This window comes from Ambystoma mexicanum, chromosome 10 (genome assembly GCF_040938575.1).
Source record: "Ambystoma mexicanum isolate Mex_15411 chromosome 10, UKY_AmexF1_1, whole genome shotgun sequence".
Classification (NCBI taxonomy): Eukaryota; Metazoa; Chordata; class Amphibia; order Caudata; family Ambystomatidae; genus Ambystoma; species Ambystoma mexicanum.
The window spans coordinates 667,141,483-667,154,006 of NC_090932.1; positions in this window are offsets into that span (position 1 = coordinate 667,141,483).

Below are 12,524 nucleotides of genomic sequence, written 5' to 3' on the forward strand. Positions count from 1 at the left end.
CTCCTAGGCAACCCCTGCACTGCGGGACTGTGTCTGTATCTCTACAGCCCCCCTTCCCAGCACTTGTCTGCACTTACCTCGCACTTGCCACCAGCTGGCCCTTGTTATTTATCCTGTATGCTAATAACCCTGTACTGCACTTTCCCCTCTCCCTTTCCCTCTTGCACTTTTCCCTTCCCCTCTACCCTTGCACTTGCGCGATCTGAATGACACCTGGCCTAGTAGGATCGTTGTCTGTCTCCCCTTGTCCCCCCCCCTGCCTTGTCGCGTCTTGAAACACTTGTGTATAGGCGCTTTACAAATGCCATATCATATCATATCATATCATGGGAGGTGTAACAAAGGCCTTCTTTAGAAACTGAAAGGCTGCTTCTGCCTTGTGGTCCCAATTAAATCTCACTCCTCTCTTAAGGTAGGCTGTAATGGGTAGGACCATTTCGGAGATGTTGGGGATAAACCTTTGGTAAAAATTAGCCAAACCGTGGAATACTTGAATGTCTTTGATGGATTTTGGAGCAGGTCACTGGAGTACAGCCTTTATCTTGTGGGGATCCATTTGGATGCCCACCTTGGACAAGATGAATCCCAGATAGGGAACAGAGGATGCCTCAAAAGTACACTTCTTAGGCTTGGCCAACAACTGATGTTGCCGGAGGCGATGTAGAACCTCCATGACATGGTGGCAATGTTCGGCCAGACTAGTTGAGTAAACCAGAATGTCATCCAAGTATACCACTGCCAAGGAAAACAGAAGATCTGCGAATATCTTCTCCATGAACTGTTGAAAAATGGCTGGTGCATTTACGAGACCAAATGGCATGACCTGATGTTCATAATGCCCCAATCGTGTCCGGAACGCCATTTTCCACTCGTCACCAGCACAGATTCTTAGGAGATGGTATGCCCCTCTTAGGTCTAACTTAGTGAATAAACAGGTACCTTGTAATGCTTCCAGAACATCCTTTGTCAAGGGGCTGGGATATCTGTACCTAATCGTAAGGCTGTTCAGCCTGTGGTAGTGAACACAAGGCCGGAGTTTGGATGTACCCTTCTTTGGGATGAAAAAGAGTGAGGACCCTGGCGAGGATTTGGACTTCTGAATAAGCCAGTTTTGGAGGTTCGACTCGAGGTATTCCTTCAGAGCCCTTTTTTCTGGAAGGGACAACTGAAACATCCTTCCAACGGGAACAGTAGCTTCAGGTTGGAATTGGATGGCACAGTCCTCCTTTCTATAAGGTGGTAGCTTCCTAGGCAGTACGTCTTCAAAGACATCCAAATAGCCATGGTACGATGAGGGAATAGAATGTACAACAGGAGCTAGGAGAGGTACAGTTATGCCCACTTGATGGTCATCTGTTTCTTGTTCTAGGCAATGTAATTGGCAGTACTGTGACTGGAACTGAATGGTATTTAAGGTCCATTTAATGCTGGGATTGTGTCTCCTCGGCCACGGTATGCCAAGAATCACTGGAAAGTGGGCCGCTCGAATAAGGTCAGAAGTGACGTTAAGTGTGATCCATCCAGGGGGCGTGGCTTGATGGCTACGTGAGGGGACGTTCCTTGGAGGAGTTCCCGATTATCCGATTTTGATCCTGGGAAGAAGTAATGGTTTTCGGTGGACTTTCGAGTCCACGGTGCATCAAAGGGTGCATGAAAGTGGGGGGCACATGGTGAGTGCCCTCCCCACCAGCGAGACTGCATATCCACAGAACTGGACTTCGACGAAGGTGGCGGTCGCGCAGTGGAAGGGCAGCACCCAAGATGGCCGCTCGTGGACAAATGGCCATAAATGGTCCGTGGAGCTGAGGAAGACAGAGCCAGCCGGAGCGAGGCGAGCCCAACTAGAGGGACGCATCGCATGCGTCTCTGGCTGGTGGCAAGAACATAAGTGCGGGCCCCCACTGAGGAGGCCCTGGATTGTGGCGTGCCAGCAGAGCGAACCCGAGTTCAGCAGAGCCTTGCTGAGGAGGGGCCGGCGAGCGGACCCCGCAAGGCGCTCCACAGCGCCGGAGACACAGCTGGGCGCGTGTGCCCAACCGACGCAGCAGGATGTCTTCCAAGGTGGTGCGACCCCGGATCAAGCAGCCCACGATGGAGGCCTACGCCAGGTTGCCCCCAGGCGCGGAAGGGGGCAAAAGCAAAGAGGCCCCTGCGGCGGCGACGGACCCACCGGGTACTATCCAGGAGGTGCTGGCAGCAATTGCCGACTTGAAGGTGGCTTGGGAAACGAAGTTGGGCCTGGCCATGAAAGAGCTGCAGGAGGGCCTAGACCTTAAGATCGGAGCGGTCCAAGAAGAGGTGAACCTGTTGCGACAGGACGTGTGAACGATCGGGGAGCGCACTGGGGAACTGGAGAAAGAGTTGGCCCCGACCACGGAGGCGTGCAATGCACATGCTAAGGAGCTTCATGCCCTCGTGCAACGAGTGGGCAATTTGGAGGACAGAGTAGAGCAGGCAGAGGGGCGCGCCAGGCGCAACAACATTCGCATAGTGGGTGTTCCAGAAGGAACGCAAGGACTGAACCCCACAGAATACGTTGAAACCATGCTCTTGCAGGAGATTACAGGCGGGGAGCTGACCTAGGGGTTCACGGTTCAAAGGGCGCATAGGGCCCTGACCAGGAGACCGGCCCCAGGAGCCACCCCGCGGCCGTTGATCGCGAAGATCTTGAACTATCGTGACCGCGAAAAGATTCTCAAATTTTTCCGGAAAGGAGGTACGATAGAAAGGGGGTCAGCGAAAATAACGGCGTATCCGGACTATACGCTGCTTGTACAGCGTAGTCGAATGAACTTTGGATCGGTGAAAAGGAGGCTTAGAGAAGCAGGCCATCGCTACATGTTGCTCTACCCCGCTAGGTTAAAGGTGTTTTATAAGAATAGATCCCTCTTCTTTGAGACGCCGACTGAAGCGATGGAGTGGCTGGATATGCAGGGTCGACCTCAGGAACCGGATGCCCAGACAGAAGCGGCTGGAGATAAGTAGCACGTTGCTGAGGCACCCGTGAGGCCATAGTTATGACATTGGGACTGGAATATAGTACGATATTGTGCTTGTGGGGAGGAAGTCATGGTATCTGCCGGCGGGTTCCGTTGAATGCACTTCTCCTAAATAGATGACTGGGAGCTCCTAGGAAGCACCCTCTGAACCCAATAGTAGTACACTTAGTTAGGTCACTGTTAGATAGGTGACGCCCCGCGGGGTCCTTGTCCTCAGATACGAGACAGGTCCAGACATGGGTAGGCCTGAGATCCAGGGATGGAGCTGGGCTATTGTTGGGGGTTGGCAGGGAGGGGGGAGGGGTGGAGTTGTGTGCAGTGGTGTGAAGTTGGGGGGGACGAAGGGGGTACTGTTTGTGAATAGATGGGAGAGAGCCAGAAAACGAACTAGCACGGGGAGCATTATGGGAAAGGATGGGATAATGGGACTATCGTCCGACCAGATGGCATCGGGTAATCTCAGAATTGTGACCTGGAATGTACAGGGCCTTAACAGCTACCTGAAACGTAATAAAGTGATGCTGTACTTAAAGAGGATGCGTGTAGACATAGCCCTGCTGCAGGAGACTCACCTTACTAGGGAAAGGCTGGAGGTGGTCAGGAGAAAATGGAAGGGCAATGTTGTGGGTGCGGCATACTCGGCGTACGCTAGAGGGGTTATTACTTGGGTGGCGCCGCATGTGCCGTTTCGGGTGCTTGACTCTATGGTGGACCCGGAGGGTAGAATGGTGGTGGTAACGGGTCTCCTGGAAAACAGGGAAGTGCATATCATAAATTTGTTCGCCCCCAATAACGACACAGCGGCTTACTTTAGGACCCTCTACAGTAAACTTGGCCCCCTGGCAGGGGGTACGGTAGTGTGGGGGGGAGGACTTTAACTGTACCATGAATCCCAGAATGGATAGGTCCAAGGACAGGGCAGGGAAAACGGCACCGGCGGCCAAAGCGCTGGGTACCTTACTGAAAGACCTAGGCCTAGAGGATGTGTGGAGAAGGCTGCATCCCACGGTTAGGCAGTATTCACACTTCGCAGCACCACATGATTTGCACACAAGGCTGGATTACATGTTTGTAACAGCCGAGATAGTGAGAGACATAGTACTATCTGACCACTCTCCCTTGGTGGTAGACTGGAGACACCAGCCCCCAAGACCGCGGATCCCTACATGGAGACTCAGGACCGAGGCTCTGCAAGACGAGGGGTTCCGGGAGGGTCTGAGGGATGCCATCGAAGAATACTTTGATATAAATACGTGAAGCGTACGCTCTGTGGGCACACTGTGGGAAGCGTTTAAGGTGGTGGTGCGTGGGGTAGCCATTTCCAAAGCTAAGGGGCTACAGGGGGGTATCGAAAGGGAACTCCAAGAAGCGGAAAGGGAGCTAGAGGATCTCACACGTTGTAAGAACACCGCTCATGATAACAGAACCAAAGTAAAGGAGCTACAGTTGTCCTGCAGTGCACTCTGGGATAGGCTATGCAGACTCAATTACAGGAAATATACGGAGAGGATACACGCAGGGGGCGACAAGCCGGGCAGACTGCTGGCCTGGCTGTATAAGAGTGAGACCCCCCGCTCGGTGATCAGTGAGATTAAGGATGAGAGAGGTTGCATCTGCAACACCCAGGAAGGGGTAAATGAGGAGTTCCTTACGTTTTACAGGCACTTCTATGAGGACACAGGGGAGGATATGTGTCAAGACATACTGGACACATTGGAGGACATAGAGCTACCCACCCTGGATGACCTAGAACGCGCGGAGTTAGACGCACCTGTCACCTCGGATGAGCTGGAGGTGGTGATTCAGAATCTGCCCACTTGCAAGGCGCCTGGTTCGGATGGGCTGCCTAGTGAGTTCTACAAAACATACAAGCAAGAGCTGCTTCAGCCACTGCTTGCCACTTTCAACGAGGCCTATGAGCAGGGGGAACTCCCATTGTCCCTCCGCGAGGCTGGGATCATCCCACTCTTGAAACCAGGCAAGCCGGCCGTGGAGTGCGGGTCTTACAGACCGTTGTCCATGCTTAACCAGGACAGCAAAATACTTACGGCAGTGCTGGCTAATAGACTGAAGAAGGTGATTGGGAAACTGATACACCCAGATCAGATGGAATATGTTCCAGACAGGAACATCACCGATAACCACAGGAGGCTACACCATATCACTGACCAAACTGAGGAGGACACGGGCGAGTTGGCCATAGTGTCGTTAGACGCAGTCAAGGCCTTCGACTCGGTACGATGGCCCTGGCTGAAAGCGGTCCTGAAGGGGTACGGAATGGGACCTGGATACCTCAGATGGGTCCAGTTGTTTTACAGCACCCTGATGGCGAGAGTCAAAACGGGGTCCACAGTCTCAGATACCTGGCAACTTTGCAGGGGGACCAGACAGGGATGCCCCTGGTCACCCATGCTATATATACTGGCATTAGAGCCGCTGGCAATTTGCCTGCGACAACAATATGGGGAGGTGGGCATAAGCACTGTCAGTGGAGGGCACCTGATATCACTATATGCGGATGATATGCTCCTTTATTTGCGTTATCCACAAGAAAATCTGCAGTATGTGCTGGAGGTAATAGAACGGTACGCCACCCTTTCGGGCATATCAGTGAACCTTAGAAAGTCCAGTCTGTTTCCTTTGGGCAGATATAGGAATGTCCCGGTACAGAGGCTGCCTGTCCTGCCAATACCATGGCAGCTTGTGACATTTAGGTATTTGGGAATAAATATTTACCACAGAGTCGAGGCAGAACACAAGCATAACACGGAAAAAGCGATAGAGGGGATCAAGAACAGCATGGTATTTTGGTCTAGATTGCCCCTGACCATGATGGGGAGGGCGGCCTTGCTCAAGATGGTGGTCCTGCCTAGACTCTTGCACTTTTTCGTGAATGTCCTGTTTTTGATACCTAGGAGCCTATTTGCGAAACTTCACAGCGTGTGTAGGGGTTTCGTGTGGGGCAGCTCTAGGAATAGGGTTGCTCTGTGGAATCTCCAGAACCCATGTGACAAGGGGGGGATAGGCCTGCCTAATTTTGAACTCTATTACCTGGCGGGGCAGCTGCTGTATGTGGCCAGTTGGCTTTTGGCTGAAGACTCGGCGGAAGCTAGGCTTCTGCGTGGAGACTCAGCCCCATACTTTCTGATGGAAGTGGTGTGGTTGCGCAGAGACAAACTGGTGGGCAGGGGGTGGCTACTGAGGCTGGGCTGGGAGATCTGGCACAGGACATGGAAGATTGGGGGGTATTCGGAGCCGTACTCCCAGCAGGCCCCTTCGGCGGCGCTGTGTGGGAGCGACTCTCGACTACTTGAATCGGTCCGTAGATACTGGGAACAGGTAGGCCTGGCTACCCTCGGGGACATATGGCAGGAAGGGGAGGCATCGGACTTTCAGAGGTTGCAGGAAGAGCCGGGGGTGCATGGTGGCCAATATATAACCTACGCTAGGCTTGTGAAAAAGACTAGAGAAAGATGGCCCGAGACAGTGCTAGCGGAAGACCCTGATGCCTCCCTGGAAACTATGTATGATGTATCGGAGGGCGGGCATGAAATATCGAGGATATACGAGCTCCTGCGAGTAAGGGCAGGGAAGGAGTTGCTTCAATTGAGACAAGATTGGGAAGAGGAGGTGGGAGGACCCATGACAGATGGGCAATGGGAATGGGCCCAGAGGTACCACAAAAAGGTGTCCCGGAACGCGAGATTCCAACAACTTCAATTGTACATTACCCACAGGGCTTATCTGACTCCCAGGAAGATTGCAAAGTTTGGGGGACCAACTACGCAGCAATGCCCCAGGTGTGGGGAGGTGAATGCGGGACTGCTACACATGTTTTGGGCTTGCCCGGAAGTGCACAGATTTTGGGACGAGGTTAAGACGAAACTGGCTGGTGGGGGGGGGTGCTGGATGTGGAATCGGCCTGGTCATGCATGCTTGGGATTTTTCCTAGACCCCGACATTCAAAACACATAAGCAAGATGAAGGACTTGGCTTGTGTTTTGGCCAAGCGCAGGATTGCCATGGGCTGGAAGGCGGCCCACAGACCTAGGGTGGAACTATGGTGGGCGGACCTCTTGAGGTGGGCAGAAGCTGAATCTGTAGTCTGGTTTCAAGCGGTCACTAGGGGGGGCGAGGAGGAAGTAGGGCCCTTGCTGGCCTGGCGGCAATTGGTGCCCTCTATGGCAAACCCTCACCAGGGTAACAACGGAACAGAGGACCCGGATGATGACTGCGTAAGTATTGTGCTACCCGATGATGCTCCTGTAAATGACATGTGAGAACTGGCTCTAGTTCAAGGGGCGGGGGGGAGTTGGGGAGTTCTAATGAAAATGTGCTGGTCTAATGATGCTTTTTATGTATTGAAACAGTTGTAGTGTGTTTGTCTGGCTTCAAAATAAAAAAAATAAAGGAAAAAGTGTGATCCATCCACGCCTTCAACAGGAATGGGTGTGGACTTGTCCCGGCAGGGAACAAGATGGTTCTTGGCCCAGGTGTCATCCATGAGGTTACCCGTCGCATCACAGTCCAACATGGCAAGGGCTTTGATGGATCTGTGACCTTCAAATTCTAGTTGTATGCCAAATGCCATGAGTCTGGTATCGCAGGACATCTCTTGTTTTTGAGCTGGGTTGCAGGGACTGGTATCAGTCTCTCCTACCTTATCTCTGCTTGACGTTGGGGTCTGGCATTTCCCTGACGCCTCGGAGTACTTCAGGACAATTTCTAAGGATGTGTTTGTCAGAGCCGCAATACATACACAACCCCAGATCTTTCCGTCTCTTGCGTTCAGCCGCAGTAAGTGGTCCTCTAGCAGCACCAATCTGCATTGGTTCTTCAGTCGTGGGTCTGTCAGCTGCAATCGGAAACTGCTGAGGTAAAGGGTAAGCAGATCTGGTTCTTTGTCTTTCCTTCTTCCGTTCTGTCAGGCGAAACTCAATTTGAAGGGACAAGGATACCAGCTCCAGGAAGGAGGAAGGTCTAGCGACCCTAGCCAGTTCGTCCTTGATCTCCTCCTGGAGTTCACGCTGGAATAAGGTTTGTGGAGCTGTTTCAGGCCAGCCAGCATCTGCAGCTACCTTCTTGCAAATAGACACATAAGACTGGACATTGGACGTCCCTTTTCTGAGATCTAGCAGGCTCTCGCACAATGAGTACTGCACATCAGGCCTTTCAAAGCTTGTCTTAAAGTGTTGTACAAACAATGTATAGTCATTAAGAGAGGGATCTGAGCTTGTTACCAAGGGGGTGGCCAAGGCCAAAGCGTTGCCAACTAGGTTTGAAATGAGAAAGCCTACTCGGGCTCGCTCGGAACCGTAGGCTCTGGGATGAAAGGTGAAATAGACTAGGCATGCATCAAGGAATTCATTGAGTCGTCTGGGATTCCCGTCATATTTACCGAAAGGCAAAGCTAAAGGAGGTAGATATCCTCTTTGATCATCCCTGAATGCAGCCTGCTGTCTCAAAGCAACATTTTCGGCTCATGGGTTTTGTACCTCGACCGTAAGTCCTTGTAGAGCTGCGATGAGTTCTTGATACTGCTCCAGAATTGCCATGGTTGAATGTGGGCATTTCAAACCCTCAAGATCTACAGCTTCATCTTTGGAAATCTCCTCACCTGAAGTCCCAGAGGCTTCCTCAGCTTCATCAACTTCCTCAGTTGCTTCTTCTTCTTCCTTCCTCCCTCTTCTTGAATCAGCTTTATTTTCCTTTTTCTTCTTTTGTAAGAGATAGGCTACTGTGCCTTATATGCAAATTGCCAGACAGTGAGGACTCCGGGGAACCGGCCCCCGCCCAGGGAAAAGCTGTTAGGCACAAAAACCCTGGAGTCTGGTGAGCAGGATTTCTTCTATACTGGTCTTCCAGCAGGTCAGGTATGCTGAACATGACTTGCCTGTGGATATAAGACAGGCACTGTAGTATGGCAGAGTGGGAACTGTTGAATGAGATGAAGACCAAAGAGTCCTAACACCAGTGAGACCCGGAATCCACTTGTGAGTGGATAGCAAAAGTAGAAGACTGAGAGTGGAATCCACTCAGAGAAATAAGCAGGAGACGAGAGATGCTTCCTCCAAAATGTAATAGCAGAGGAGAGCCCACTAAGCGTGCAAAATAGATGGGAAACAGTTGCACGTAAGCAGCGATGGGTGGTAGGCAAACAAACAGAACTGCAAACAAAAAACCCCAACAGGGGAGAGAGGGCGTGCTAACAAAGCACAATGCGAGGAGGCCAGGAGAACGAGGCAGGGAAGCCGCAAGGCGGCAGAGGGAGAAAGCAGGCTGCGCGAGAGTGCGAGCCGGATAGAAAGTCAGAACTGAATACTGGAAACAAGCAGGACAGAAAAGCTTTGTACTGCAGAGCGTTTTACCCGGAAAAGAATTTTAAGGGTTGCAACGCCCCAAGCCCGTGAAAGCAAACCGCTATATACATGCGGCGGCCATGTTGCGTGTTGACTAGACCGATGAAGCACGTTCGCGTAGTGACATGACAGGGAAGTCAATGGGGCCTCCAGTTGCTCCAGAACCTCCAGGGCTGCCGCATGACACCTGCTGCTACTCTGGATATCAAATGGGGGAGGGGTGCATGTTCCTCAAGTCTACCCCTTTTTTGTAGAACATTATTGTGGGTTACCCGGGTCTTCCCCATTATCTTCCTGCATCTAAATCTGTAAATGAGTTTTGTTAGTTTGGTTCCGGATTTTCCTCTGTTGGAAAAAGATTTTGGGAGATGTAGGTTGGTTTGTTAACATGGTTTGGGCAATCTTCTTCTCCTTCTTGCTCTCCTATTCTGTTCTCACCTTTTAACCATCCCCATCTGGTCTTTCTATCCTCCCCTTCAGCATCACCATTCCCCTGTTCATCTCTCCCTCTGCTATCGCCCCTATCTCCAAAATGAATTCAAACCTCACAATCTAGCCCCATACCTAGCCCACGCCAGGTCCTTCCTTCTCTCCCTTGCGCCTCCTCACAAGTGGCGTCTCTAGGGTAGGGCCAGGTGGGGCTGCTGCCTCCCCTAGAATGTATTGTGCCTCGCCTTGTGCACCCAGCCCCCCAGATGGCAGATGTGGACCTAGGTTGCTGTGCTGGCTGTCTCTCTACGGAGAAAGCCAGCACAGAACAGAAGGGGAATGCACTTCAGGGGTGACACCTCAGAATCAATAAATCATGGGACCGTTCAACCAGCGCTGTCCAGCTATGTTCAAAGTGGCTTGTTTGGTTGTTTGAGAGGAGATGTTGCCATGGTCTGGATGGTGTGGGCCTCTGTTGTGGGGAGTGGGAGACAGGGGACAGGTATGGGGCTTCTGTTCTGGCTCTTGGGGGGCATGATGCCAGGGATGGGGCTTGCAATCTTGGTAGTGGAGGCAGGATTCCCATTATGGGGCTTGTGCTCTGGGTGGTGGTGGACGTGATGCCAGGTATGGGACTTGCGCTCTGGGTAGTGGGGGCAGAATGCCAGGTATAGTACTTGTGCTCTCTGTAGTGGGGGCAGGATACCAGCTATAGGCTTGTGCTCTGGGTAGTGGACGGGCATGATGCCAGGTATTGGGCTTGCAATCTTGGTGGTAGGGGTCAGGATTCCCAGTATGGGATAATTGGGGCAGGATGCCAGGTATGGGGCTTGTGTTCTGGGTAGTGGGCAATTTTTCATTGAGAAATAATGGAAAAGTAAGTATGATAATTTGTATTACTGCATTACATTGGTGCAGCAAGTCTGGATATTTTTCTTATTGATGCATGGCATGGCACATCAACAGGAGCAGGTTATATGGTTATACTGCCATATGTTGGTGCAGCCAGCATGAAATGTTTGGACATAGCCCGCATGAAAATGCCCACAATATATGCCAGTTTAAAAAGCAAAGGCGTTGTGTAATTCTGTTAAATAATTCTCCTGTGCGCTGTTATTGAATCTATTGGATTTTTTCATGTGTTACCCTACCAAACCAATGGTAGAATGTGTGGCTTTGTATCCAAGTTTTCAAATAAAATGTGATGTAAAATTTACCATTTGAACCCATTATTTTGAAAAAATGCTTGAGGGGAAGGGAATACACCTACCGCCCTAGATTGGTGCAGGCTCCCTTGCTCATGTATTTACGTCCCTCAAATTAAACAAGAATTGGCAATGCCAACAGTTTGGCCTTTCGTGTAGACATGGGAAAGACACTTGCCACGCACTGCCATACTAGTATTAACTGGCCATTGATGGTACCAGGTGAAAAATGGTGCATGTAACTGGGCATTTAATAGCAGTGCCTGGCAAATGCCTATGTTTTATACACAAGGCAAATCTGTTTGCTTTTCCAATGCTTGTTTTTAAGGGGACGTCAGTGAAGGACAGGCATAGTGCTTATGCATTGAGTAGCTGAAGGCAGCCCTTAAGACATTTTTATTACACCAGTAGCAGCTTTACAGCTCCAATTAAGTCATTTACTCTCAGAAGACTACTTTGAACCTTCAAAACACTGACAGGCACTTCGAGTGCAAAGTTTGATGGTAAGGTGTGAATAAAACAAGCTCAACATTTTCCTTGAGGGGGTGTTTTGGACAGGGAGGGGCAGGAACTAGGTGGGAATGGGCAAAGGGGTTAGCATGTCCATGTCAATGGGTGGGCAAATAACTAAACAAAACCTACAAGCTGTGTGTCCCTCCTCATAGGCCATTTCTCACTATCTGTAGTCTAATAGTTTGGGCTTAGCCACTTGAAAGCCCAAACTAAAAAAATCACCAGCCTCCACTTCACATAAAGATGCAAATACCATTAAATAATGGCATTGGATATTCTTGTTGCATAGAAGGGTGGGCGTCAGGGCCTTTCAACTCTTTCAAATTAAAGGGGCCCTCGAGCCCTAGGTTGGCCCCCGGCAACTGCCCCCATATTGCCAGTCAGCATTCTTACAACACAGCAAAATATTCATTCCTTTATTTTAGTTCTGGGTTTAAAATGTGCGCTTTGCAGTGCTCGCATTACAAGTTGCATTTTCTCTTCACACGAGATATACCAATGTGTCCTCACTGTTGCATGTCACCCCTTCCGAGGGACATGGTACCATCCAGTGTTGATGTCATGATCACATGGGGTAACCAATGTGACAGTGTAATAAAAGGGACGAATCATTTCCGGCTCGTCAGTCAATCATATCCTGACTCTGGTGTTGTTCTTGCCAAGCACCATGCTGGTGCAGCACCGCGTGCAGGAGGCCCAAGGACGGGGCCCTGTACGAGGTTGGCGCCCCTGCTGGGCAACGCCGTCCTCTTTGAATGTTCGAGTCATGTGACAATGGCTGAAGGTGCATCCCTGGCCTGGGTGCCCCCAGAGCTGGGGCTGCGGTGAGCTGGGTGCCCCCAGCCCAAGAGGTCCGCACTGGTAATCCTGTGCAAGCAGGGTGATGCCTACCCATTGTTTGCTGCGTGATCGCAGCCCAACTGGTCAAGGCCGTGTGACCCGACACCATCGGTGGCCCACCCACTGACCAGAGGGGAGCCCCCAACAATGGGGACGAGGACGGTCCGGCCCGCAAGCTG